At 35.9% G+C, this 24767-nt stretch overlaps 1 pseudogene; it reads left to right on the forward strand.

Annotated features, from left to right (window-relative positions):
* Positions 1-726: 726 nt before the first annotated feature.
* Positions 727-24579, forward strand: LOC119057289 (polyadenylate-binding protein 2-like; annotated as a pseudogene).
* The last annotated feature ends 188 nt before the right edge of the window (positions 24580-24767 follow it).

A 24767-nucleotide genomic window follows, 5' to 3' on the forward strand; every position in this document is an offset into this window, starting at 1 on the left:
TGGTTGCCCATCCAGTGCTCCCTGCTGGGGACCTGGCCTGAAGGCATGTGCCCTGACTGGGAATCAAATGAGTGACCCTTTGGTTTGCAGGCAGGCACTCAATCCAGTGAGCCACACCACCCAGGGTGGAAAATCCGTATACTTTAAACCATTTGCACACCAACATAAATGACAAAGTGTGAGAAATATTTACATGAAAAGGACTTCAGATATAATAACAAACATGCTAAAGAATGCATAAAGTCATTCCAAGGAAAACTTGAAAAAAGTGTTTTGGGGAATTTGAAGCATTTTAATGGATCAATGTCATTATTAATATTAGAATAATACAATTAAGCAAAAGTATAAAATACTATAATGAACAGGAGGGAGGGATGTTTTGGTGGGCTGAGATGGGAGTAAAAGAAAAAACTGTACTTGAACAACAATTAAAATAAAAATAGAAAATAAAAAATACTATAATGAAATATAGTATTTTTGAAAGGAATGTAATTTTTATATATTGTAACCCATATTCTCAAAAAAGTTAAGCATTAGGGACTTTTAGTCAACCTGGAGGCATAGATAGACACACTTCACCTCCTTACACAACCAAAAGAAGAATTACAACTAACTTCAAAACAAAAAAAAAAACACCCAGAACTGCCAGAAAATTGAACTGTATGGAGGTCTAACAACGAAGGATTTAAAGAAGCCACATTCATGTAGATGGACAGGAGAGCGGAGATGTGCAGAGAGGTGGTGTGGCATGAAGAAGTGGAGGAGGCAGCAGTGGCAGAATGGGCAGTCCCACATTCACATGTGGTGGATAAAAATAGTGAGTGATGCCTTAAGAGTGAGCAATCCCAGCCTCAGGCCAGACCTGTACAGCCCTGGGTTCCAGCACGGAGGAGATAAAGCCCCATTACCTCTTGCTGTAAAAACCTGTGAGGATTGGGGCAGTGAAAGAAACTACCAGTTTCTCAGGAGAGTCCTTTTAAAGGGCCTGTGGGCTTGGCATGAATGCAAATTCACCCATTCTGGGAATCACCACCAAGACAACAGCTAGAAGGGTGCCAGTTGTACTCGGGAAGTGGGTGAAGTGATTAAGAATGGGGAGAGTGGAAGGCAAACCAACAAAAGATAGGAAGCAGTATTGTCCACTCTCCAATGCTTCCAGCACCCACGCAAAGAGCCATATGTTACATTCCACTCTCACAAGCAAGAAGGGTCGGAGATGGTCGGGCAGTCAAAGATGTTTTATTGGCCAAAGTTTCAAAGTTTTACCTGCGCAGGGGCGAATTCTCGGGGTGTCCGGAGACACGGTGCCAAAATGGCTGCAAATGAGAATCGCGCCTAACGCTTACAGGCTAGGGTTCTTATAGAAGCGGGCAAGCAAGCGGGTTTCCAGAAGCAAAGGTGGCAGTTAGTGATAGGCTAAATGAGCTCAGGTGTGAAGCACTTAACAACAACTCCTGACACATGGAAGCCCTCTATACGTTTTGACCAATTCCTAACTCTCTGGAACACCTGCCTGGGGGTGGGTGCGGTTTCCACTCAGGCTTGAGCAAGCAGTCTTGGGTTGAGCAAACAGCTTAGCACAAACAACTTATTTCCTCCTTGACTCAAACAACTTATTTCCTCCTCAACTCTAACACCAGAGAGCAATGAAGCAGGTTGCCCCACTCTGGTGAATACCTAAGGCTCTTCCCCATACAACTTAACAAGTGTGCTAAGGCAGGGAGTCAAACTAGCTCTACCTAATACACAGAAACAAACACAGGGAAGCTGCCAAATTGAGGAGACAAAGAAATATTTCCCAAATAAAAGAACAGAACAAAACCCCAGAAAAAAGAATTAAATGAAATGGAGATAGCCAGCCTAGCTGATGCAGAGTTCAAAACACTGGTCATCAGGATTCTCAGCCAACTCATTGAGTATGGCAAAAACATAAGGGAAGAAATGAAGTTTACACTAAGTGATACTAAGAAAAATCCACAGGGAACCAAGAGTGAAGGGAAGGAAGCCAGGATTCAAATTCACAATTTGGAACACAAGGAAGAAATAAACATTCAACCAGAACAGAAGAAATAAGAATTCAAAAAAATGAAGAAAGTATAAGAAGACTCTGGGACCTCTCCAAAAATGTCAACATCTGAATCATTGGGATGCCAGAAGGAGAAGAGGAAGAGCAAGAAATTGAAAACTTATTTGAAAAAATAATGGGAGAAAACTTCCCTAATTTGGAGAAGAAAATAGACATACAAGTCCAGGAAACAGTGTCAAACAAGTTGGACCCAAAGAAGACCATACCAAGATACATATATTAAAATGCCAAAGGTTAAAGATAAAGAGAGAATCTTAAAAGCAGCAAGAGAAGAGCAGAGTTACCTACAAACAAGTTCCCATAAGACCGTCAGCTGATTTCTCAAAAGAAACTTTGCAGGCTAGAAGGGACTGGGAAGAAATATTTGAAGTGATGAAAAGCAAGGACCTATAACCTAGATTGATCTATCCAGTAAAGCTATCAAAGCTAGAATTGAAGGGCAGATGAAGTGTTTCCCAGACAAGGTAAAGCTAAAGGAATTCATTATCAACAAGCCATTATTATATAAAATGTTAAAGGGACTTATCTAAGAAAAAGAAGATCAACCTATGAACATTAAAATGACAACAAACTCACAACTATCAATAACTGAATGTAAAAGCAAAAACAAACAAAAAATCTAAGCAAACAATCAGGACTGGAACATAATCATAGACATAGAGATCATTTGGAAGGTTATCAGCTGGAAGGGGAAAGGCAGAGAATGGGGGGAAAGGTACAGGGATTAAGAAGCATGATTGGTAGGGATTAAATAGACGGGGGGGGGTGTTAAGAGTAGTATAGGAAATGGAGAAGCTGAAGAACTTATATACATGGCCCATGGACATGAACTAAGGGGGGATTGCTAGTGGAAAGGGAGGTACTGGGTAGAGGGAGGCAAAGGGGAAAAATTAGGATAATACTAATAGCATAATCAATAAAATACACTTAAAAAGTTAATATTAGGGCAGTAAGATTATTCTATATGAAACTGTAATGGTCAATCCATACCATTATGTATTTGACAAAATCCATAGAACTTTATAACACAAATAGTACATTTTAATGTATTAAAATATTTAAAAATCATTTAGAAGGTTGAGGTCCCCTGGGAGAGAATATGGATTATATATATATATATATATATATATATATATATATACACATATACATGTGTATATATATATAAAATTGTACCACAAAGGTATGAAACATCACTGAAGAGGGTGGTAGAATATGATGGTACTGACCTGAGTAACTTTGGAAATAAGTGGAGTCTGTAAAGGCAAAGTTAAAGGAAATGTACATAAATACCCTATTCAGATCGATTTGTTTCTTATGGGACTATGGGGTAATCATTCTGAAACCATTAGAGTTGACCCTTGAATACTTTGGACATTAACAGCATTTACTCTTCATATAGTCAAAAATACATGTGTATCTTTTGAGTCTCCAAAAAGCTTAACAATTAGTAGACTAATGTTGATCAGAAGTTTTACTAATAAGAGTTGATTAAATATATTTTGTATGTTATATGTAGTATATACTGTATTCTTACAATAAAATAAGCTAGAAAAAGGAAAATGTTAGGAAATAATAAGGAAGGGAAATTATATTTACAGCATTTATTGGAGAAATCCATGTATAATTGGACACACATAGTTTAGCCAATATTGTTCAAGGGTTAACTATATATAGGTATACAAAAATTTAACAATTAATTTAATTGATGGTGCATGTTGGGAGCCAGATTTCTTACTATTGGAGTTGGTTGTTATAGATGAGCAATGAGAGGAGACTATGATCCATGTGCTAATGAATCAGAGTTGAACACACTATTATGAACATATATTTAGCTTAATAACAATACATTATATGTGTATATATGTGGCGGACTCTGGCCAGCAGAGTACACCTGTTGTGACTGAAGATGAGAATAAATGCACAGGCAACAGCAATCCTATGGAGAAAAAGGGAACAGACTGGCTACTCTTGCAAGGGGAGGGCGCCTCTGAGTGCTTTAGCCACTGTCTCCAGAGGAGAGCGCACTGACCCTTGCCTAGACAGGCTTTTATTGTTTTTCTCAGGTCTTACATCAAAGAAGGATTTATTACCTATTACATAGAATACTATTGTCTACATTTTAGGTACAATCAAGGAAATAAAAATAACATGCAGAGGGGAATGGCAGCGAGCTGATTAGCTCTGTCCTTGGGAAAATTCACACAGGCTTTGGAAACTACCTTGAAGATAATACACATTTGTTGTTTTAGACCAGGGTGAGGGAGTTTCAGCAAGAGCAAGCCGTAACAGTCTGTATGCACTTTCTAGGCCTGACTCTCACGGGAAAACTCAGTTTGAAGGTCTGGCTCCTGCCCATCACTTTGCTTCTGTAGGTTTTCCATACATGGCTGAGTCACATTTGCCAGACTAAAACAGACCGGTTCCCTATGTATATATAATGTGTGTGTATATAAATGGGTTAGTATACACGTATCTTTGCTGTGTCAGCTCAGTGAGCGAAGAAGCAATGACATTCCAGTAGCAAAAGTACTCTTTGTTCTCAGATCGTGGTTTCTAATACCATTACACAAGGAAAGAAACTAAGTTTCTTTGTAGAAATAACTGATTCTAGGACTGGAACTGAGGATATATAGGATGAACCTGGAAGATCTTTTATTTCTGGAAATTAAGAGATAAAGATAAAAAAGAGATGGAAGTGTGTCAAAGGAACATGTGGGCCAACTGAAACAGCTCCCAGTGGCCGAAGTTGAAGTAATTTAAATAATAAAACAGTGTAATATTAGCTTATAACCCTGAATATAAAATAGGTACTCATTAGTCCACACTTATACAATTAATGATATTGTAATAAATAAATGGAAGATAAGAGACAAATCTCCCATTTTGAAGAATTCCAAATAATTTAGGTAGGCATTCCATCATCAAGGGGATGGAGCATAACTCCCCAGGGGAGTTATGGGATACAGATAATGACTTTATTCCAAAAAATACAGTGTTAAAAGAGGAAGGGAACCTAAGAAACACTACCTCAACCTGGTGAATGATAAGCCATGGAGCCTTAATAAGACAGAATAAGAATGGCAATTCACCTGGGTGATCTTCCTAACCAAAACCTATAAGCCCAGTTTAATTATCAGACAAATGAGGAAACATCAGCCAAATCCCCACTGATGAACAGTGTACAAAATACCTGACCAGTACTCTTTGAAACTGTCAAAGTCATTGAAAACTGAGAAAGTTTGAAAAATTGTCACAACCTATAGGAAACTAAAGAGACATGATGACTAAATGTAATGTGATATCCGGGATAGGACCTGAGAATATTAAAAGGACGTTAGGTAACAATAAAGAACCCTAATAATGTATTTAATTTTGTTAATAATAATGTATTAATATTGCTTAAAATTGTGACAAAAGTACCATGCTAATATAATATGTTAGTTAATACAGAAAAATGGCTGTGGGATGTATGGAAACTCTGTACTATTTTTACAATTTTTTTGTAAATCTATATTTTAAAAGAATGCAAAAAATGGTTAAATTGTTGCATTGAGGATATGAAAAATACCAGGGTGACATTACAGCAATAAAAACCGCAATGTCTGAGATGAAAAATGTATTGAATGCAATTAATGGCAGATTTAACATAGCAGAAAATGAGTGTACTTGAGGACATAGCAATAGAAACTTCCAGAAGAAACTCATAAAAAATATTTTAAAAATATACAAAATATTGGTTAATTGTGGGAAAATTTCAGGTGGTCTAATATACGTGTACTTAGAATCCTCAAACTGTAGGGAACACAAAAAACCTTTTTAAAATGGCTGAAAATTTTCCAAATTTGATTACAATTGTAACCCCAAATACCCCAAAATTTCAATGACAGTCAAGCACAAGAAACATGAAGGTAATTACACCAATATATATCAAAATTAATTACTCAAAATCAGCAGTAAAGAGAAAATCTTAGAAGCAACCAGGGGAGGCAAAAGATACTCTATGTATAAAGAATCAAATTAAGCAGGACATCAGATTTCTCATCAAACAATGCAAATGAAAAGTCAGTGGAGCAACAACTTTAAAATATTGAAAGAAAAAAACCCTCATACATAATCTGAAATAATTTATCACCAGCAAACCCGAACCACAAGAGTGTTAAAGAAGTTCTTCAGGCAGAAGAAAAAATCAAATTAACACAGCTCAAGATTGATCTAATGACCTAGACAACTAATTCAGGGGATTTTTCAAAATCATAGTACAAAAGGGTAAAGAAATGAAAAGCCTGAGTGAAACATCTGACATGGAACACTTTGTTCCACAGGCAGAGAAAGGAGCAGAGGAAGTACTTAAAAGAAATAAAAACATATAGAAATTTATACATATGCACACATGTACACACTTATTTGACGTATTTCAGTGAATTGTTATGTATATGCAGTTCTGAAAACTCCCAACTCTAGGAGGCATTCAGCATTTCCTTTCTGTGAAATGTTTACACATCTAGTTAACAAAATCTTTTCAGAGCCACAAAAATTTGTTTCCCCATCTGCTCCCAAATTAGGCCTTTAATAATTCATTTTGTAGATGACAGTCTTAAAATATTTTTGTATTTTGCCACAGAGAATCTTAAATTTTCAACTGAATCACTGCAACAGATTTATCACAATAGGGTTTAAGAGCTGGGATTTACAAACTTTTAAAAAATGTATAGTTAAGCCTCTGACACCTGTTATTTATTTATCTATCTATTTATTTATGTAAAGACCAGTATTCCATGGAATGGAGAAGACCAGGTGTTCTTTTGACTAGTGCTTATTATATCTTTGAAAGGTAACCATATTAGAGAGTATATTGAAAATATTTAATAATAGGCACTTAAGTCTAATCCAGTTATTTCAAGACATAATCTAACCTACCATTTTTCTTCTTGAATGATAAACACAGGACATTAAAGGAAATTGAGAAAAGAAGGGATGGTTCTAATTTCACAAGACAGATACCTTTTCTAAAGGATACTTGAAAAGTTATCAGATCCTGTATTTTAAAATTCTAGATACATACCTGCATTAATGTAGTGAGATGGGCACAGGGCTGAAAGACAAATCAAATTCTTGGTTTTGATCTGATCATATACTAGTAGCATAATCTTGTGTTCTAAATCTAATTCTCATTCACAAAATGGGATAGTAATATATACTCTACATCTATGATGGAGTTGCTTAGAGAGTTGAATGACAGTATATGTGGAAAAGCACTGAAAAATGTTAGACATTAATTTAAACCCTAGTTAAAATAATGTTATATTACATATAGTGATTTTCAACCTTTTTCATCTCATGCAGACATAAACTAATACTAACATTCTGCAGCACACCAAAAATATGTATTTTTTGCTAATCTGACAAAAATCAGTATGATTTTGATTCTTTCACACTGGACAGCTATAGTTGTGTTGGCTGTTGTCATTTTTTAAAAAATTCAACAGCCTGAGGGAAAAGAGTTCAGTGCCCCTGACTAAATAGTCAGGTATGGCATGTTTTAAAACTTCTTGTAGCACACCAGTGTAAAAAGTGCTGCTATATATTATTATTACTTACATATTAATTCATCCAAACACATTTATTCATACTTATATGAGGGTGGGGGGAGTAGGTTTACAGGTTTTCATATGGAAAACAATACAATGTATAATAAATAATACAGGAATAAACAATGTATTTTGTGTACTCAGAACTGTAAACCTACTTTTGCCGCATCCTGTATATTCACTACATATGCAGTGCTGAAAAATCCTCAAAAACTATTCTACTTCTGCATACATTGTACTGCAAGGGGACATGAAACAGACAAATACAATATATCAAATAGTGATAAGTGCTACAGAGGAAAACAGTTGGAAAACAACAGAATCTGTGGAGAAGTAGGAAAATTGATGCAACTTTCAGTAAGATAATTAGAGAAGGCCTCATTGAGAAGGCTACAAAGATCTGAAAAGAGCAAACAAATGAGCTCTAAGTATATCTGACAGAAGCGTGTTTCACAGTGAAAAGCAAATGCAAGAGCCCTGAAGCAGAACTATGGCTGAGCGCTGGAAGAGCCGCAAGGTTGCCATTTTGGCAAGAGTTGAAACTATAAGATGAGATCAGAAAGATAAAAGCCCCATATTATATAGAGCCCCATGACTATTTTAAGGACTGTGTCTTTTATTTTAAATAATTTGAGAAGAGAAGTGATATAGACTGGATTATATCTAGCAGAATACATGAGAAGGGAACAGAGGTGGAAGCACAGCATTAGCAATGATCCAGAAGGGAGATAATGCTGACAACAAGGCATTATCAGTAGTGGTAGAAAATGATCTGATTGTGGATGTTTCAAAATACTGACCTCAATATTTTCAACACTGACTCTCTGGGTGGCTCCATAGTGAAATTTTTCTTACCCTTAGTCCTTTGTTGCTTCCTTAAAAAAGGTCTAACATGAGCACAGAAAATTGCACACTTAATAAGCATATATTGGTAAAATTTTAAATTGATCACACCATGTAACCAGAGCCCAGATTTTAAAACAGAATATTGACAACGTATCAGGAGTCCCTTTCGTGTGCCCTTCCGATCATTACCACCTCTACTTCAGTAATCACTATAAGGACTTTATGAATTAACTTTGGCTGGTGTGGTTCAGTGGATTGAGTGTTGGCCTATGAACTGAAGGGTCACTGGTCCAATTCCCAGTGCCTCTCATGTGCCTCCCTATCAGAGACCCGGCCTGCAACCCAGATATTTTCCCTGACTGGGAATCGAACCTGCCGCTCTTTGCTTCACAGGTTGGCACACTCCATCCACTGAGCCGCACCAGCCATGGCAAGTGGTTTGTATATTTTTGTTCCTGCATAGTATTTTATTGTATAAATATTCCACAACTTATTTCTCAATTTTTGTCTTTTGGATATTTGAGTCATTTTCTTCTTTGAGTATACGAATAGCACTGCTATAAACATTCTTGTATATATCTTTTGTAGAATATACATTTGCATTTCTGTTGGGTTAATACCTAAGAGCAGCATTGTTGTGTCATAGAGTACACATATGTTTAGTTTTACTGGATGGATCCTATTGGTTTCCAAAATGATTGTACCAGTACACACTCCTACTATCAATACATGAAAGTTCCAAATGTTTCACGTCCCCGAGAGAATTTTATTTTTTATCCTTTTCATTTTAACCATTTTGATGAGTGTATAATGATATGGCATTAGTTTTCATTTCTCTGATGACTTATGAAGGAGAACATCTTTTCATATGTTAATTGGCTTGTTGATGTAAGAAACGTTCAAACCTGTAAGAATTTTTATAAGTTTATTTGAGCCAAACTGACAACAATTGCTGGGAAGCAAAATATCAACAGATTGAGGAAATGCTTCAGAGAATGTCAGTTTGGCACCTTATTTTATACATTAGAATCAAAGGAGGAGGAATAAATGGGTTACATGAAATCCATTGGTGATAGATTAGAGAGGAGGAAGAAAGCAAAGCAGGGAAATCTCTAGGAGTTGGGTAAAATGTCAAATGAATAGACACAGACTTCTTTTACATTGGTGGGTACAGGGTAGTTAACAGTTAAGAATTAACATGATAACAGTAACAATGAGGGGTTTTGTGGTCTCTACTGTGGTGGGAGATTGTTCCTTGAAGCTGGAGAAAGGGAATTACCCTGACATTCCAAAGGTGTGTTATCTTAGATGCAGTAAGGCCACAGACAGGCTCTGTTAAGGTAAAGATCAACCTTTGTCAAGGAAGACAGAGGCCTGGGATATGACTATCCGCTGTGACTAGGTTTCAGTTGGAGAGTTTTAATTGCACACCATCTTGTGTGGTTCCTTTTCATCTCTGAGTTTGTAATGGCACCACGCAGACCTCCCCTGAGCTTCTCGGGTTTAGTGTGTGGCCCCTTTTTGTCCATAGGCCATTTGGTTATACTCTTTTTTGAAGTGTTCATTTTTCTCTTGGGTTGTTTGCTTCTCTTGTTGATTTGTAGAAGGTATTGACATATGTGGATACAAGTCTACTCTAGGGCATTTGAACTGCAAAGGCATTTTCCACTCTGTTGCTTGACTTTGCATTCTTAAAGGTCTCCTCTGATAAACAGAAATTAATTTTTTTCATTTTGTTTCACTCTTTTTGTGTCCTTTTGAAGAAATTGTCATCTAATCCTATTTATGTGTCACATATAATAAGAAAATTCACATGTAATTGATTTTCATGTATGACTAGTTGGAGACAAGATTAATTTTTCTATATTAGTAATCAAGTTTATTTGCTAAAGTTTTTAATCTTCTTCACATTTTACTGTAGGTATCCATGTATATGTGGTTCCAATTCCAAGCTTGCTATGCTATTTGACTGTTCTATATTAGTAACAGCATACTATCTTAATTTTTGTAGCATTATAATAATTTTTATATACAGTAATGTAAGTCCTCTAACTTTGTTTTTCTACTTTGATTACTTTGAATATTCTTGTTCCTTTTTATTTCCATGTAGATTTATAATTAAATAGTCAATTTCCGCAAAAAATAAAACTAGGATTATTATTGGGACTCATCAAGATCAATTTGTGGGAAACATGATATCATTACAATATTGTATCTTTCTATATATGAACATGATAAATTCTACTTATTTAGGTCTTTAATTTTTCGCAAAAAATGTTTTCTAATTTTATCTTTACAGGCCTTAAATGTATTTTATGATATTTCTGGTACTAGTAAAAATGGTTTGGTTATTTTAAAGGTCATTTTCTATTTGTAGTTGTTATATAAATAAATATATTTTTATTTTTTCATACTACATGTAAGTTTTATTTTTTAAAAATTTTTATTGATGTTCAAATAAAGTTGTCTGCATTTTCCCATGACCACTTTCCCCTGTCCTACCCATGTCCACCTTCCATCCTCAATCCCAACACCCCTTGGTTCCATCTATAGGTCCCTCATTCATGCTCATTTATGTCAATTTCCCTTCTTTCCCCTGTTATTTCCCTGTCCCCTCCCCTCTGGTTACTGTCGTCAGTTTCAATGTGTCTGGCTATATTTTTCTTGCAAGTTTGTTTTGTTGATTAGGTTCCATGTATAGGTGAGATCATATGGTATTTGTCTTTCACCACCTGGCTTATTTCACTTAGCATAATACTTTCCAGTTCCATTCATGCTGTTGTGAAGGGTAGGAGTTCTTTTTGTTTTGCTGCATAGAATTCCATTGTGTAAATATACCACTGTTTTTTTATTTATTTAATTATTGTTCAAGTACAGTTTTCTGTTTTTTACTCCCATCCCAGCCCACCCCCCCAGTGCTCCCCACTTCCCTCCCATTTCCATCCCCCTTAGTTGTTGTCCGTGTGTCCTTTATACTAGTTCCTGTAAATCCTTCCCCTTTTCCCCCTGAAATTCTCTCCCCTCTCCTCTCTGGTTACTCTCCCCCTGTTCTCTATTTCAGTATCTTTGTTTTTATTTGGCTTGCTTGTTTGTTTTGTTATTTAGCTTCCTGTTAAAGGTGAGATCATATGGTATTTGTCTTTCAACACCTGGCTTATTTCACTCAGCATCATACTTTCCAGTTCCATCCATGTTGTTGCAAAGGATAGGAGCTCCTTCTTTCTTTCTGCTGCATAGAATTCCATTGTGTATATGTACCACAATTTCTTGATTCATTCATTTACTGACGAGCACCTAGGTTGCTTCCAGCTCTTGGCTATTGTAAATTGTGCTTCTATGAACATTGAGGTGCATAGGTTCTTTTGGATTGGTGTTTTAGGGTTCTTAGGATATAATACCAGCAGTTGTGCCACTGTTTTTGATCCACTCATTTGCCTATGGGCACCTAGTAAACACAGTTTTAAAAATACCAACTTTGTATCAAGCAACTTTGCTCAATTAACTTATTAATACTAATTATAAATTTTTTGGATTGTTTACATATGCAATCATATAAAATTAATTCTTAAAATAAAGAAAGCTTTATTTTAAGCTTTCTTAAAGCTTAAGGGAGAGGGGAGAGAATCACAGAGGAAAAGGGGAAGGATTCACAGGAACAAGTATAAAGGACACATGGGCAAAAACTAAGGTGGGGGGAAATGGGAGGGAGGTGGGGAGCACTGGGGTGGTGGGCAGGGGTTGGGAGTATAAGACAAAACTGTACTTGAACAATAATTAAATAAATCTAAATAAAAATAAAGCTTTATTTCTTTCTGTTTTATTCTATGCCTTTTATTTTTTCTTCTTGCCTAATAGCACTGATTAGGATCTCCAGTACAATGTTTAATAGAAGGGGTAATGACAAGCATTCATGCAATGCTCCTGTTTTTAGGAGAATTGAGTTTAGTTATCTATTATTAAATTTAATGTTTACTGTAGCTTTATTGTAGAATTTTTTTAGATTTCAGTAAGTTCTCTTTAATTGCTCTTTTTTTTCATAGTAAAATATTTGTGAGGATTTATTTTAAAAGTAAGAAGAGATATTTAGAAAAGCAAACTCATTCAGATTTCTCATCTGGGAGGATTTGGGGAAGAGAGAGCACTTTATACACATACATAAATGTTTGTAAGATAATTTTATAAACAATATGTTGAAAGTTTTTACAAAATTGAAGATAAAGGTCATGGACTTGAACTTTTTTTAACATTAAAAATTATTCACATTTGCTGTAATGTTTTTCTTTCTTTATTGATGTTCAAGTACAGTTGTCTCCAATTTCTCCCACCACTTTCCCCTGCCCCACCCACCCCCACCTTCCACACAAAATCCTTACCCGCTTTGGCTTTGTCCATGGGTCCCTTATACATGTTCCTTGATGATCCTTCCCCTTCTTTCTCCTGTTATCCCCCTCCCCCTCCCTTCTGATCACTGTCAGTTTGTTATGTATTTCAATGTCTATGGTTGTATTTTGCTTGCTTGTTTGTTTTGTTAGTTAGGTTCCTGTTAAAGGTGAGATCATGTGGCATTTGTCTTTCACTAGCTTATTTCACTTAGCACAATGCTCTCTACATCCATCCATGCTGTCAGGAATGGTAGGGGTTCCTTCTTTCTTCCTGCTGTGCAGTTTTTTCATCCATTCATTTACTGATGGGCACTTAGGCTGCTTCCAGCACTTGACTATTATAAATTGTGCTGCTATGAACATTGGGGTGCATAGGTTTCTTTCGAATTCTTGTTTCAGGATTCTTAGGGTGTAATCCCAGCAGTAGAAAGGCAGGAAAATCTCAGATATTCCACACAGCAATATTTTCATGAATATATCCCCTAGAGCAAGAGGCATAAAGGAAAGAATAAACAAATGAGACTTCATCAAATTAAAAAGCTTCAGCACATCTAAAGAAGACATTGGCAAAATGAAAAGGAAACAAACTGCATGAGAAAATATATTTGTCAATGTACCTCAGATAATGATTTTATCTCCAAAATATATAAAGAACTCAAAAGTTTCAATGCCAGGGAGGCAAACAATCCAATTTTAAAAATGTCAAAAGACCAGAACAATTATCCAAGGAGAACATACATAGGGCCCAGAGACATATGAAAAGATGCTCAGCATCACTAGCCATCAGAGAGATGCAAGTTAAAACCACAAGAGATACCACCTCACAATGGTCCAAATAGACATCATAAATGAATCAACAAACAACAAGTGCTGGTGAGCATGTGGAGAAAAGGGAACCCCATTGCACTGTTGGTGTGAATGCAGACTGGTACAGCTCCTGTGGAAAACAGTATGGAATTTCCTCAAAAAACTAAAAATGAAACTGCCTCTTGATAATTTTACCAGGAGTAAGGGTCTAAGTTTATAAATTTGATTATGTTTCAATTGATATTATCATAGTGTATTTTCTCCTTTTTATGTTAAAATAAGAACTTATGATTATTGGTTTTTATTCAATGATTATTGATTTTTGAATTTTAAATGAATCATGTACACCTGGGACAAACCTCCTTGATTTTTATATATTATCTTTTTGCATACATCAAAATTCAATTTCCTAATATTTTGTTTACAATTTTTGCATTAATGTATAAAAGAATGATTCAAATATGTGGTCTATAGGAAATATATTTTAAAGACACAAATTATTTGAATGTATAAAGATGTAAAGAGATTTACTATGCAAATGATATCCAAACAAGAGCTGAAGTAGATATACTAATATAAGATACAATATACTTGAAGGCAAAGAAATGTTTCTAAGACAAAAAAGGCAATTTTATAATGATAAGAACAGTTTTTCTACAAAATATAACAATTATAAACATAAATTTACCTAAGAGAATAAATCCAAAATTTAAGAAGTAGAAGCTGAAATAATTTAAGGGAGAAATAAACAATTCAGTAATAACAGTAAGGCACATAAATACCTCCCTTTGCTAAATAGATAACGTGGCTGAAAACAAGGAAATATGAGACACGAACAACACTAGAAACAAAGTAGACCTACCAGACATGTATAAAACACAATTTAATAACCGCAGAATAAATGTTTTTCTGAAATGAAGATGGAGTATTCTCTAGGATAAATGATATTTTAAGACAAAAATAAGCCCAATAAATTTAAAATAATTTAAATCATCTGATATATATTCTTCGAATGAAATAGAATATTGACATCACAGAAATAAAAAGTACTGTAAGAGAATATGATACACAATTATATGTCAAAAAATCAGTTAACTAGATAGAATAGACAAATGTCTAGAAGGGAAGAAACTACTGAGTTTCTGTGAGAAACAAATTCAAAAAGAAAATATGATAGAAAAAGACTAAGAGGAACAGATAATTAGTTCAGGGGTATTGGGAGTAAGCGGTGATGGGTACAGGTTTTTTGTTTGTTTTTTGGGGTTTTTCTGAAGTTATAAAAATCTAATCTTAGATTATGGTGATGGCAGCAAAACTCTGTGAATATACTGACATCCTAAGCTGTACACTTTAAATAGTGAATTTTATGGTATGTGATTTGTATCTCAATAAAGAGTATTTAATAAGAAACCACTGCAAAAGTAAAAACTTGGAGCAAAATAAGAAATTTAGTCACAGTATATATATTTATTCATGTCCTTTATGTTCTCATACTAATGTAAGCACTGTTCTTTTATTTTCAATGTTTAGAATAATCTGTAGATAAAGTTTGAACAACTTACATTCTATGATTGAAAATTATGCGAATGCTCAACATTTGCAGTGAAAAAGTACAGGTATACATAACGGCTATGAGGTGATGGAAAGGAGTAAGAGAACTCAATTGGAAATACAACTGCTAATGTCCTTATCTTACAAAGTGCAAATTGAAAGACCTTGTTTATATTTGATGGAAGAAGATATTAGGGTATATTTCTTATGGAAACAATAAATATAGGTACTAAAATAGAGATGTAATTTTATTGTCATGGTATTTCCTTGGCAGGGTATAAGTAAGCTTATTTCTAATCTATTATATCAGGAAGTCAAAAGATTGAAGAGTCAAAATTCATCAGTATAAGCATATTACTTACAGACATAGAAGTGATGACCAGAAGAGGGAGTTAAAATATTAGGAATGGTTCCCTTGGGGGAAGTGTAGAACCTAGGATTGTTTTCATAATAAGTCTTCTCCGTTATTTGATTAAAACATACTATTTAGTTCAACAACATATTTTTAGTATATAAGTTTGAAAATTTCTTTTAAGAGAGAAGCCAACAGTGGTTATTGAAAATTTATTATTATATTTTCTATGGAAGTAGGGTTCTTGCAGTGTCTAAAGGAAAAGAACTTCCTGAGACCTGCATGGGAGGATAGGGCTCTGTGGTATGGTTTATGGATGATGTAAAATTAAGGGGGTTCCCATCCCGACCTTCAAATGCCCCATCTCCATCCCTGTCACTGTGGAAAATGTCCAATCTTGTCTTCAGCAGGGCCAGGGTGAAGACCACTGTCCAGAGTCTATGCTTCAGATTAAAATACAGTCCAGCATCCAGCTAGATTAGGGTGTGTTTCCAGCTGTACTCCATTGCTGTGCTTCGGTATTCAGGCTCCCTCCTGGAGGCCATGGGCCATGTGGCTGCTAGGGCCACATGACCATGTAAAGAATAGGTACATGCACTGCGCGAGTGCAGGCTGAGAGAAAGACAGAGACAGAGAAACATCTTTATTTGCCAGGAGTTATATTAGCTTGGGTGTGAACCAGGTGCTTTCTCAAAATGGCCAATCTACTTCCTAAACTTTTGTGGGTTTTGGATAGGGTCCATCACCCAGTTGGACTGGTAGGCTTCTATTGTCCAGCACCACTCCCTGTGGACCCTAAAAATCAGGTACCAGAGGGAAGAAAGGACAGATAATAATCCCCTTGGTAGAGCATGATGCTGTAATCCCCTGCGGGGTGAAGCTGTAGTTTCCTGGTGAAGCAAACAGGCTCATGCTTCCCATGTTATTAAGCTCAATGCCTAATTCCTTTTGTTCCCTGTCTCAATATCTAGCTAAACACCAACAGTAAAAATGACAAATAAAATCAAGTACTGAAAATACTCTCCCTAAAGAAGTTCCAGAAAGTATGTATGTACTGTAGTACTATCTCCATGATTGGTAATAAATGTATTTCATGTTTTTCCTGCGGAGATAGAAAAATGTGAGTCTTTAGAAGGGAATGACAATTCTTCTTCTAAGACTGACAAAAAGGACCTTGACTGACACCCCTTAAACTCTGGACAAAGTGAGTATCCGTATCCACAGCTGCTCAGAGACTTGAATTTATTCCTGAAAACCAGAAGACAATTGATGGGACAGAAAGGCAGTTAATTTGAAAAGAATAAAAGGAACTGACTCTTTGCAATGGCTATGACTGACCTGTGAAATTCTCCTCCATCCCATGTTACTAAGAAGAGTCACTTGTGGCTGACTTAACACTGAATACTGAATGTTCACAGTCATGCAGACTAAGGAAATAGCAGGAAGGAAAGTAAGCTTTTAAAGGAAATGCACCACCACATAAGCTTCTTCTGTAAAGATGCTATTAGAAAGTTATACTAATGGTTTTAATATTGGGTAGAGAAACCTTTAAATTTTATTCCCAAACTAATAGATTGTAAGTGCTCTGTTACCCCTCCCTCAGATTTAGCCATAATGTGTAGAAAGACACCAAAATACACAGAGAAACTAAATATTTTCCATTCACTAACAACTGTGCCTGGTAAATACAGGAAATACTAACACATGGGAAGGTTATGTGCACCTTATTAGACTATATGTTAAGGTAGCTCCTGTGGACCTGTGTCCTTTTACAGGCTCTTAGGTCTTCAAGAATTTACAGCAATGTACACTGAGGACCCTCAAGCTAGATCTGGGAAGGCTGTGGGGCCCTCTGAATATGGAGTGTTGGGGGCACAGTCACTTTGGTGCTGAAACAGGTCAGTGACTGACTGATCAGGATATGATCTCTACACTCAAAATCTAGGTGCTCTGAGTGAGAGGGAATCTATTGTCAGGTTCCATAGATATTGTGCCCATCAGAGAAAAAAAATTCTCCTGAACCATATATCCTTGCATTTCTTACAGTAAATTTAACTCCATTATAAACTTACAGGACTACTCTCACAAATGTGTTTTGCAATCGACTGAAACATTGTTATGTGGCACATGACTGTATGTAACAGTATCATTTCACTCATAATTATATGAGGTCTGTCTGGAAAAAGCCCAGCCATTGTTAATATAACTAAAATGGTTTGCGTGTCATTGATGTAACCCAGAAGCCAAGGAGAGTGGACTGGAATGCGCATGTGTGAACAATGACAACTTCATTGTTCTAGTCAGTGGGGGCAGAACATGCCATTGAGTGAGCATGTGTGCCGTGTGGCTGTTGCATTCGAAATGACTGAGCAAGGAGAGCAATGAATCTGCATCCAATTTTGCATTAAGCTTGACCATTCTTCTGCAGAAACTATCGGGATGATTCAAAAGGCTACAGCTCTGGGAAGCTGGTAATTGTCAGCTTCATAATAAAGGGAAAAGATTTCAGACCATCATTGAGATTCAGGAAAAACCGAGGAGGCAGCTGATGAAGAATGGGAGAACCGTGTGAGGTCCCAAGGTCCCTACTTTGAAGGGTGACTGAGGCATCATTGTCCTATGTACAATGTTTCTTGTATCTTGTATCTTCTTCAATTAATGTTTATTTTTCACATTACATGGCTGGATACCTTCTGGGCAGACCACAGTGTATGCCCAGGATAACACGTGAAACACATGTTAGCTTTGAAAACATGTGCTAACATAAAAATGTATATATAAATGTTTATAACAGAATTATTCATATTAGCCAAAAAGTGAAAATGACCCAAGTATCTAGCAATTGATGAATGGATAAATATAATGTGATGTATCCACACAATGGGTTATTATTCACCCATAAAATTAAATAAATTACCAATACTATAACATGGATGAATCTCTAAAATATTATGGAAGGTGGAAGAAACTAGTCAAAAAAGACTACCTATTATATGATTTTTTAGATATGAAATGTACAGAATAAGCAAATCCATAGAGACAGAACATAGATTAGTACTTACTTGCCAGGAGCTGGGAGCAGAGGGTATGAGGAGTGCCTATAATTGGTATGGGGTTTCTTTATGAGTGAGGAAAATGTTCTAAATTTAGGTACTGACAAGGTTACACATCTGTAAATGTACTAAAAACCATTAAATAGTACACTGAAATGGTGAGTTTTGTGTTATATAAATTACATTGCAATAAAGACATTAAAAACACTAAAGGCAATATTCAATGTGTTTTTCAACATATAGATAAGTAGGAATTAATAAAAGTAAGGAAGGAGCTATGTATGTTAAGGCTAATATCTGAACAAATTAATAATGTAGTTTCAACCAGACCAAACTCTCTGGGCTAAGATAATTTCATAAATTATTAGTGTGTTACCAAATTATACTAAGAAATAATTTGTTTATATGTAGGATATATTCACTGGCAAATAAATGATATAAAGTAGGAATAGCTGTTAGAAAAACAAACTGCAGCATTATTCATTTATAAATATATACCTTCACATACATGCAAATACATTCTACTCTGCAATTAGAATTCAACAGATTTTACAATATATCCATTATACTATTCGGGGATAATTGAGGGATGTAACACATACCATATGATTACTCAGAGTCATCCAAAACATTAATTATAGCTTTAGTAATATGTTTTTGACATACCAACCTCAAATAAACAGTTATTACAAAGATAAGTAGAAATATACGAGGGGGACCCCATAAAACTGGAATTTATTTATTTAAAAATTGTGTATTTGCCATGGCTGGTGTGGCTCAGTGGATTGAGTGCTGGCCTGCAAATCAAAGGGTCACTGGTTTGATTCCCAGTCAGGGTACATGCCTGGGTTGCAGGCCAGGTCCCCAGCTGGGGATGTGTGAGGGGCAACCACACATTAATGTTTCTCTCCGTCTTCCTCCCTTCCCTTCCCACTCTCTAAAAATAAATAAATAAAATGTTTTTAAAAGTTTTGCATTTATTCTTACATGTTAAACTTTGGTCACCTTTAAAGTGCTCTCCATTTGATGCACTACACCTGTTGAGCCTTTTTTTCCACTGCTCAAAACAGTTTTTGATCTTGTGGATTTTGATGCTGTTTTTTGCTTTTGCTGTTTTTTGTTTCACCTCTTCCACATTGGCAAAACATTTCTGTTTGAGGACTTTTTCATCTGGAAAAAAAAGAAAGTCACCTGGGGCAAGATTGGGTGAAGAGGGAAGTTGGGGCTTGGGGGTCATGCTGTTTGTGGTCAAAAACTGCTGAACACTCAGTGTGGTGTGGGCAGGTGTGCTCATAAATCATCCATCATGAGATGGGCCAACACATTGAGTCTTCAAAAAAAATGCACTGAAGTTGAGTGCAGCCTCTCACAACACCACCAGCTGGTACACTGATACAGATGGGTTCCTAGAACACTCACCCAGCCGGGAAAGCCTGTACTATCAGGGGTCTGTTCTCTAGGAGATAATTCTGGCTTTTTTTGGGTTCCCCTTCCTAGAACTCAGATAAAAAATACTGTTAAACAAATGACTCAGTGGATCAGATAATCACCGAGGTGGAATTATGAGAAAGATTAAGAACATATTGAAAGTTGATTCACAATAAAATGTCATCCGAGAAAAAAAAAACCTCATGTGGTAAACCCTCAGCTCTGAAATCTTCATTTTATTAATCAAATTACAGCTCAACATCTAAAACTCTCTTTACAAAAATGCCAATTTCTGTTGTTTGTAAACTGTTGATATTCTTCATTGCATTCTGCCCTAGTCATATGTCCATATCTAATCCTGCACTTTCTGTATTCCAGCCCAGGAATAAACCATTTCAACAAGGAGCCATAGCCCTTTTTTATTGGCAATAGTATTTTGAAACGAAGTTCTGGGGACTAAGTGTGCACATCGTTACTGGTGTCATTGTGTTTAGGGCTTCATTGGAGCAAGCTAGGCAATATATTAATGACAACAACAATAACAAAAATGATAAGTACTTAAGGATATGCTCAATTAAAATTAAACATTAAATCAAATTTTCTTAAATTGTTTTGGTTTAATGTATGTCTTTTCTCTTTGGTTCCTAAGAAAGGTTAGCAGATAAACTTTATTTTATTTTATTTTTCCTACAATATACATAAAAGCTTCAAAATTACAATGCCAATATTGCCGCTGAGAGTAAAATTACTAAGTGGATTTTAAATTTTTTCTGCTTTTTTTCTTTTTTAAAAGATTTTATTTATCTATTCCCAGAAAGGGGAAGGGAGGGAGAAAGAGAGGGAGAGAAACATCAATGTGTGGTTGCTTCTCATGTGGCCCCCACTGGAGGCCTGGCCCCCAACCCAGGCATGTATCCTGACTCAGAATCAAACTGGGGACTCTTTGGTTCGCAGGCTGGTGCTCAATCCACTGAGCCACACCAGCCAGGGCTTTTTTCTTTGTCTCTAAAATATATTCTACTAAAGATATACAGTCTGAACCCTATGTTTAAAAGTCACTTAAAGTTATTTTTATGTATGGTTATTCTACCAATTTTACATGCAGTTAGGTTTGCTTATTTTAGCTTATATTCAATTTTAGATTTCACTGTTTCCCTTTACATTTTTTAAAATCCTCACCTGAGGACATTTATTATTTTTTCATTGCTTTTAGGGGAAGAGAAAGAGAGAGGGAAAGAGAGAGGAACATTAATGTGAGAAACATCAGTTGGTTGTCTCCAACTAGAGATCGAACCTGCAACCGGGATGTTTCCTGACCAGGGATCAAATCTGCAACATTTCAGTTTATGGGACCATGCTCCAACCAGCTAAGCTACACAGGCAAGGACTGTTCCCTTTTTGTTTAATTATATTTTTGAATATATAACATATGTATATGGTTCAAAAATTAAGAATACATACTATGTGCATTTATAGTCTTACTTCCATATATATTGCACAAACTACATTTCTCTATCTGAAGTGTAAGAAGGATCATCTATGGGTGGCTAAAAGAGATTCAGGTATAATTTCTTTTTTTTTTAATATTATTTTATTTAGTTACTTTTCAAGTACATTTTTTTTTCATCTATTTCTCCCATCCCACCGTACCCCCCCGCCCGGTCTCCCCCCTCCCTCCCATCCCCCCCCCAGTCCTCATCTCTGTGTCTTTCATACTTGTTCCTCAAAATCCCTCCCCCTTTTTCCCCTTAAGTTCCCTTCCCTCAGGTATAATTTCTAAGTATACTGAATCACCATAGTCAGATAAATAGGAAGCATCAATGAATAAATTAATATAGAAAGAAGGGAAAAATCATATATTTCAAAATAGAGGCTGGAAGAAATCAGGAAAACAGCAAAATTAAGGTGGATCAAGTAGATAAACATGATCCACTTTTCACTGTACAAAGTCTAATTGATATTATAAAGATTAAAATGGATTTTATGTTCTGTACTAGCTGTTCTAAATGATTTATTTCTTAATGTTTCATAGTAGAAATGTATAAGCAAACACACATGGGATGTCATGATAGTAAAGAAAAAGCTATTCATGTTCTGTCTATTGCTTCTGAGTATAATAGGTTTGGGACCACAAACGTTGTTTGTTGCTAGAGAAATCTGAGATTCATGTGAAAATTATTCTGTATGAGGCAGAGGAGGGACTATATTTAAATGAATAGTAATTTTCTCTATAATGAGCAGTTGATGTGAATATTAACAAATATTGACAATATGAAATAAGAAAAATGAAAATGTTCTGTGATGTTGAAATATATGATGATCTAAAGTACAAGACAATGACAACACAGAGGTGAGAGAGGCAAAAGGACCTTAAATTGTTGAAAACTGGTAAAAATACTAATATATATTATACTCCAATAACTCAAAAAACATTTTGTTATTTTTAGGGTAAATACCAAAACAATAGTAAAAGAATGTATAAATACAAAGCTAATAAAAATGTTGACACAAAAGTAGACAGAGAAAGATCTTTAAAAAGGGAAACAGTCAAGGTAATGCAAATAGAACAAAGACTAAGATGATGGTTAAATGTAATTATTCTAGTAAGAACATTAAAAATTGAATAAAGAGGATGGTGACAAGTGGGTACTGGAAATATCAGAAGGAACACTGTAAATTAAAAGATTGGTTAGCAACTGTGCTGTACACCTGAAACTAATGTAGAATAATATTGAATGTAAATGTAATTGAAAAATAAAATTAAAAATTGAGACAATACTCCAATTATTAAAGAAAAATTGTCAGAGTGAATTTTCAAAAGGAAAAAAAACCCTCAGTGCTACTTGTAAGAGACACTCTTTAAATATAAATACACAGTAAGAGGGTGCAACATGATATACCATGCAAGCATTAACCAAAAGAAAGATGAGGTTTTATTTTATGAATATCAGACAAATTAGATGTTAAAGTCAGAAACATTTTTAAAATTTTTCAATGACAATCAACATTCAGTATTATTTTATATATGTGTCAGGTGTACAGCATAGAGATTAAACATTTATATAATTTACAAAAAAAACCCCAAAACCACTTATATAATATATAAAGTGATCCCCCAATATTTCCAGTACCTGCATGGTACTATACATATTTAACACAATTGTATATTTTATAATAAAAAGGCCAACCTACCAGGTATAAAAATTATATTTTATTTACCTAATAGCATATTATCAAAATATATAATTTATGAATGGGGAGAAGTAAAATGAGAGATAAACATGTTTGTAATCACAATAGGAGACTTTAACACATACCTCTCCAATTGATAAAAAAAATATACAAAGGCAATATAAATGTTGAGGAATTGAATGACATTTTAACAAATTTAACTTAATTGCTATATATATATTGAAAGTGAAGAAAAACAATAAAAGAATACACATTATATTCCATGTACATGACCATAGTCAGGCCATAAAGCATGTGCCAACACCTTTAAAAGACTGAAATCATAAATAGTGTATGTTCTTTGTCCTCTGGGAATTAAACTACAAATGATAACTATAGAATACTCATGTCTGGAGTGATGGCTGCACCTGGGCTCAGGGCCAGGTGGCTCTGCCATCTTGTGCCCAGAGGGGAGGCAAGGGGCATGGTGAAGGGATGCAGGGGACTATTGAAATGACCTGGAGTCTGAGGAACTGGACCCTGAGGAGCTGCTGCTGGAGCTCAAGCCAGAGCCCAAGCAGGAGGAGCCTGAGCCTGAAGAGCAGCTGCCTTGGCCCTGTGCCCCAGTGGGAACTTCAGGCCCTGGGCCTGGCTCAGGAGTCCCTGGCAGCCAGGAAGTGGAGGAGGAGTCGGGACTGGTGTAGGGGGACCTGGGGGATGGTGCCATTGAAGACCCTGAGCTGGAAGTGATCAAAACTCTACTCAGGAAAATGGAGGAAGAAGCAGAGAAGCTAAAGGAGCTATGGAACAAAGTAGAGAAGCAGATGAACATGAGTCCACCTCCAGGCAATGCTGGCCCAGTGATCATTTCTATTGAGAAGATGGAGGCTGATGTCCGTTCCATCTATGCTGGTGATGTGGACTATGGTGCAACAGCAGAGCAGCTGGAAGCACACTTTCATGGCTGTGGTTCAGTTAACCATGTTACCATGCTCTGTGACAAATTTAGTGGCCATCCCAAAAGGTTTGCACATACAGTTCTCAGACAGAGTCAGTGAGGACTTCTCTGGCGTTAGATGAGTCCCTGTTTAGAGGTAGACAAATCAAGGTGACCCCAAACAAACCAACAGACCAGGCATCAGCACAACAGACCAAGGTTTCCCACGAGCCCGATATTGTGCCTAGACCACTACTTACAGCAGTTCCCGATCTCAATCTACAGTGATTTTAACAGTAAGCCCTGGGTTGCGTCCACAGGGGCTGGGCTAGAGAGACTTCATGGTATTCCCCTTACTTAAAAAAATGTGTATAAAGAGGAGATAGAGGGCAAAAAAGGAAAGAAGAAAAAAATAACTACCAAAACAAATAAACCAACCCAGAAGATGACCTTGATGGAAAAAAAATATTTTTAAAAAAGATATACTGTGGAAGGGGTGAGAATATCATAACTAACTGCTGAGGAGGGACCTACTTTGGGGAGTAGGGGAAGGTCCAGGGAGT

Source organism: Artibeus jamaicensis, unplaced genomic scaffold (assembly GCF_021234435.1).
Source record: "Artibeus jamaicensis isolate MK-2021 breed Jamaican fruit bat unplaced genomic scaffold, CSHL_Jam_final contig_240, whole genome shotgun sequence".
Taxonomy (NCBI): Eukaryota; Metazoa; Chordata; class Mammalia; order Chiroptera; family Phyllostomidae; genus Artibeus; species Artibeus jamaicensis.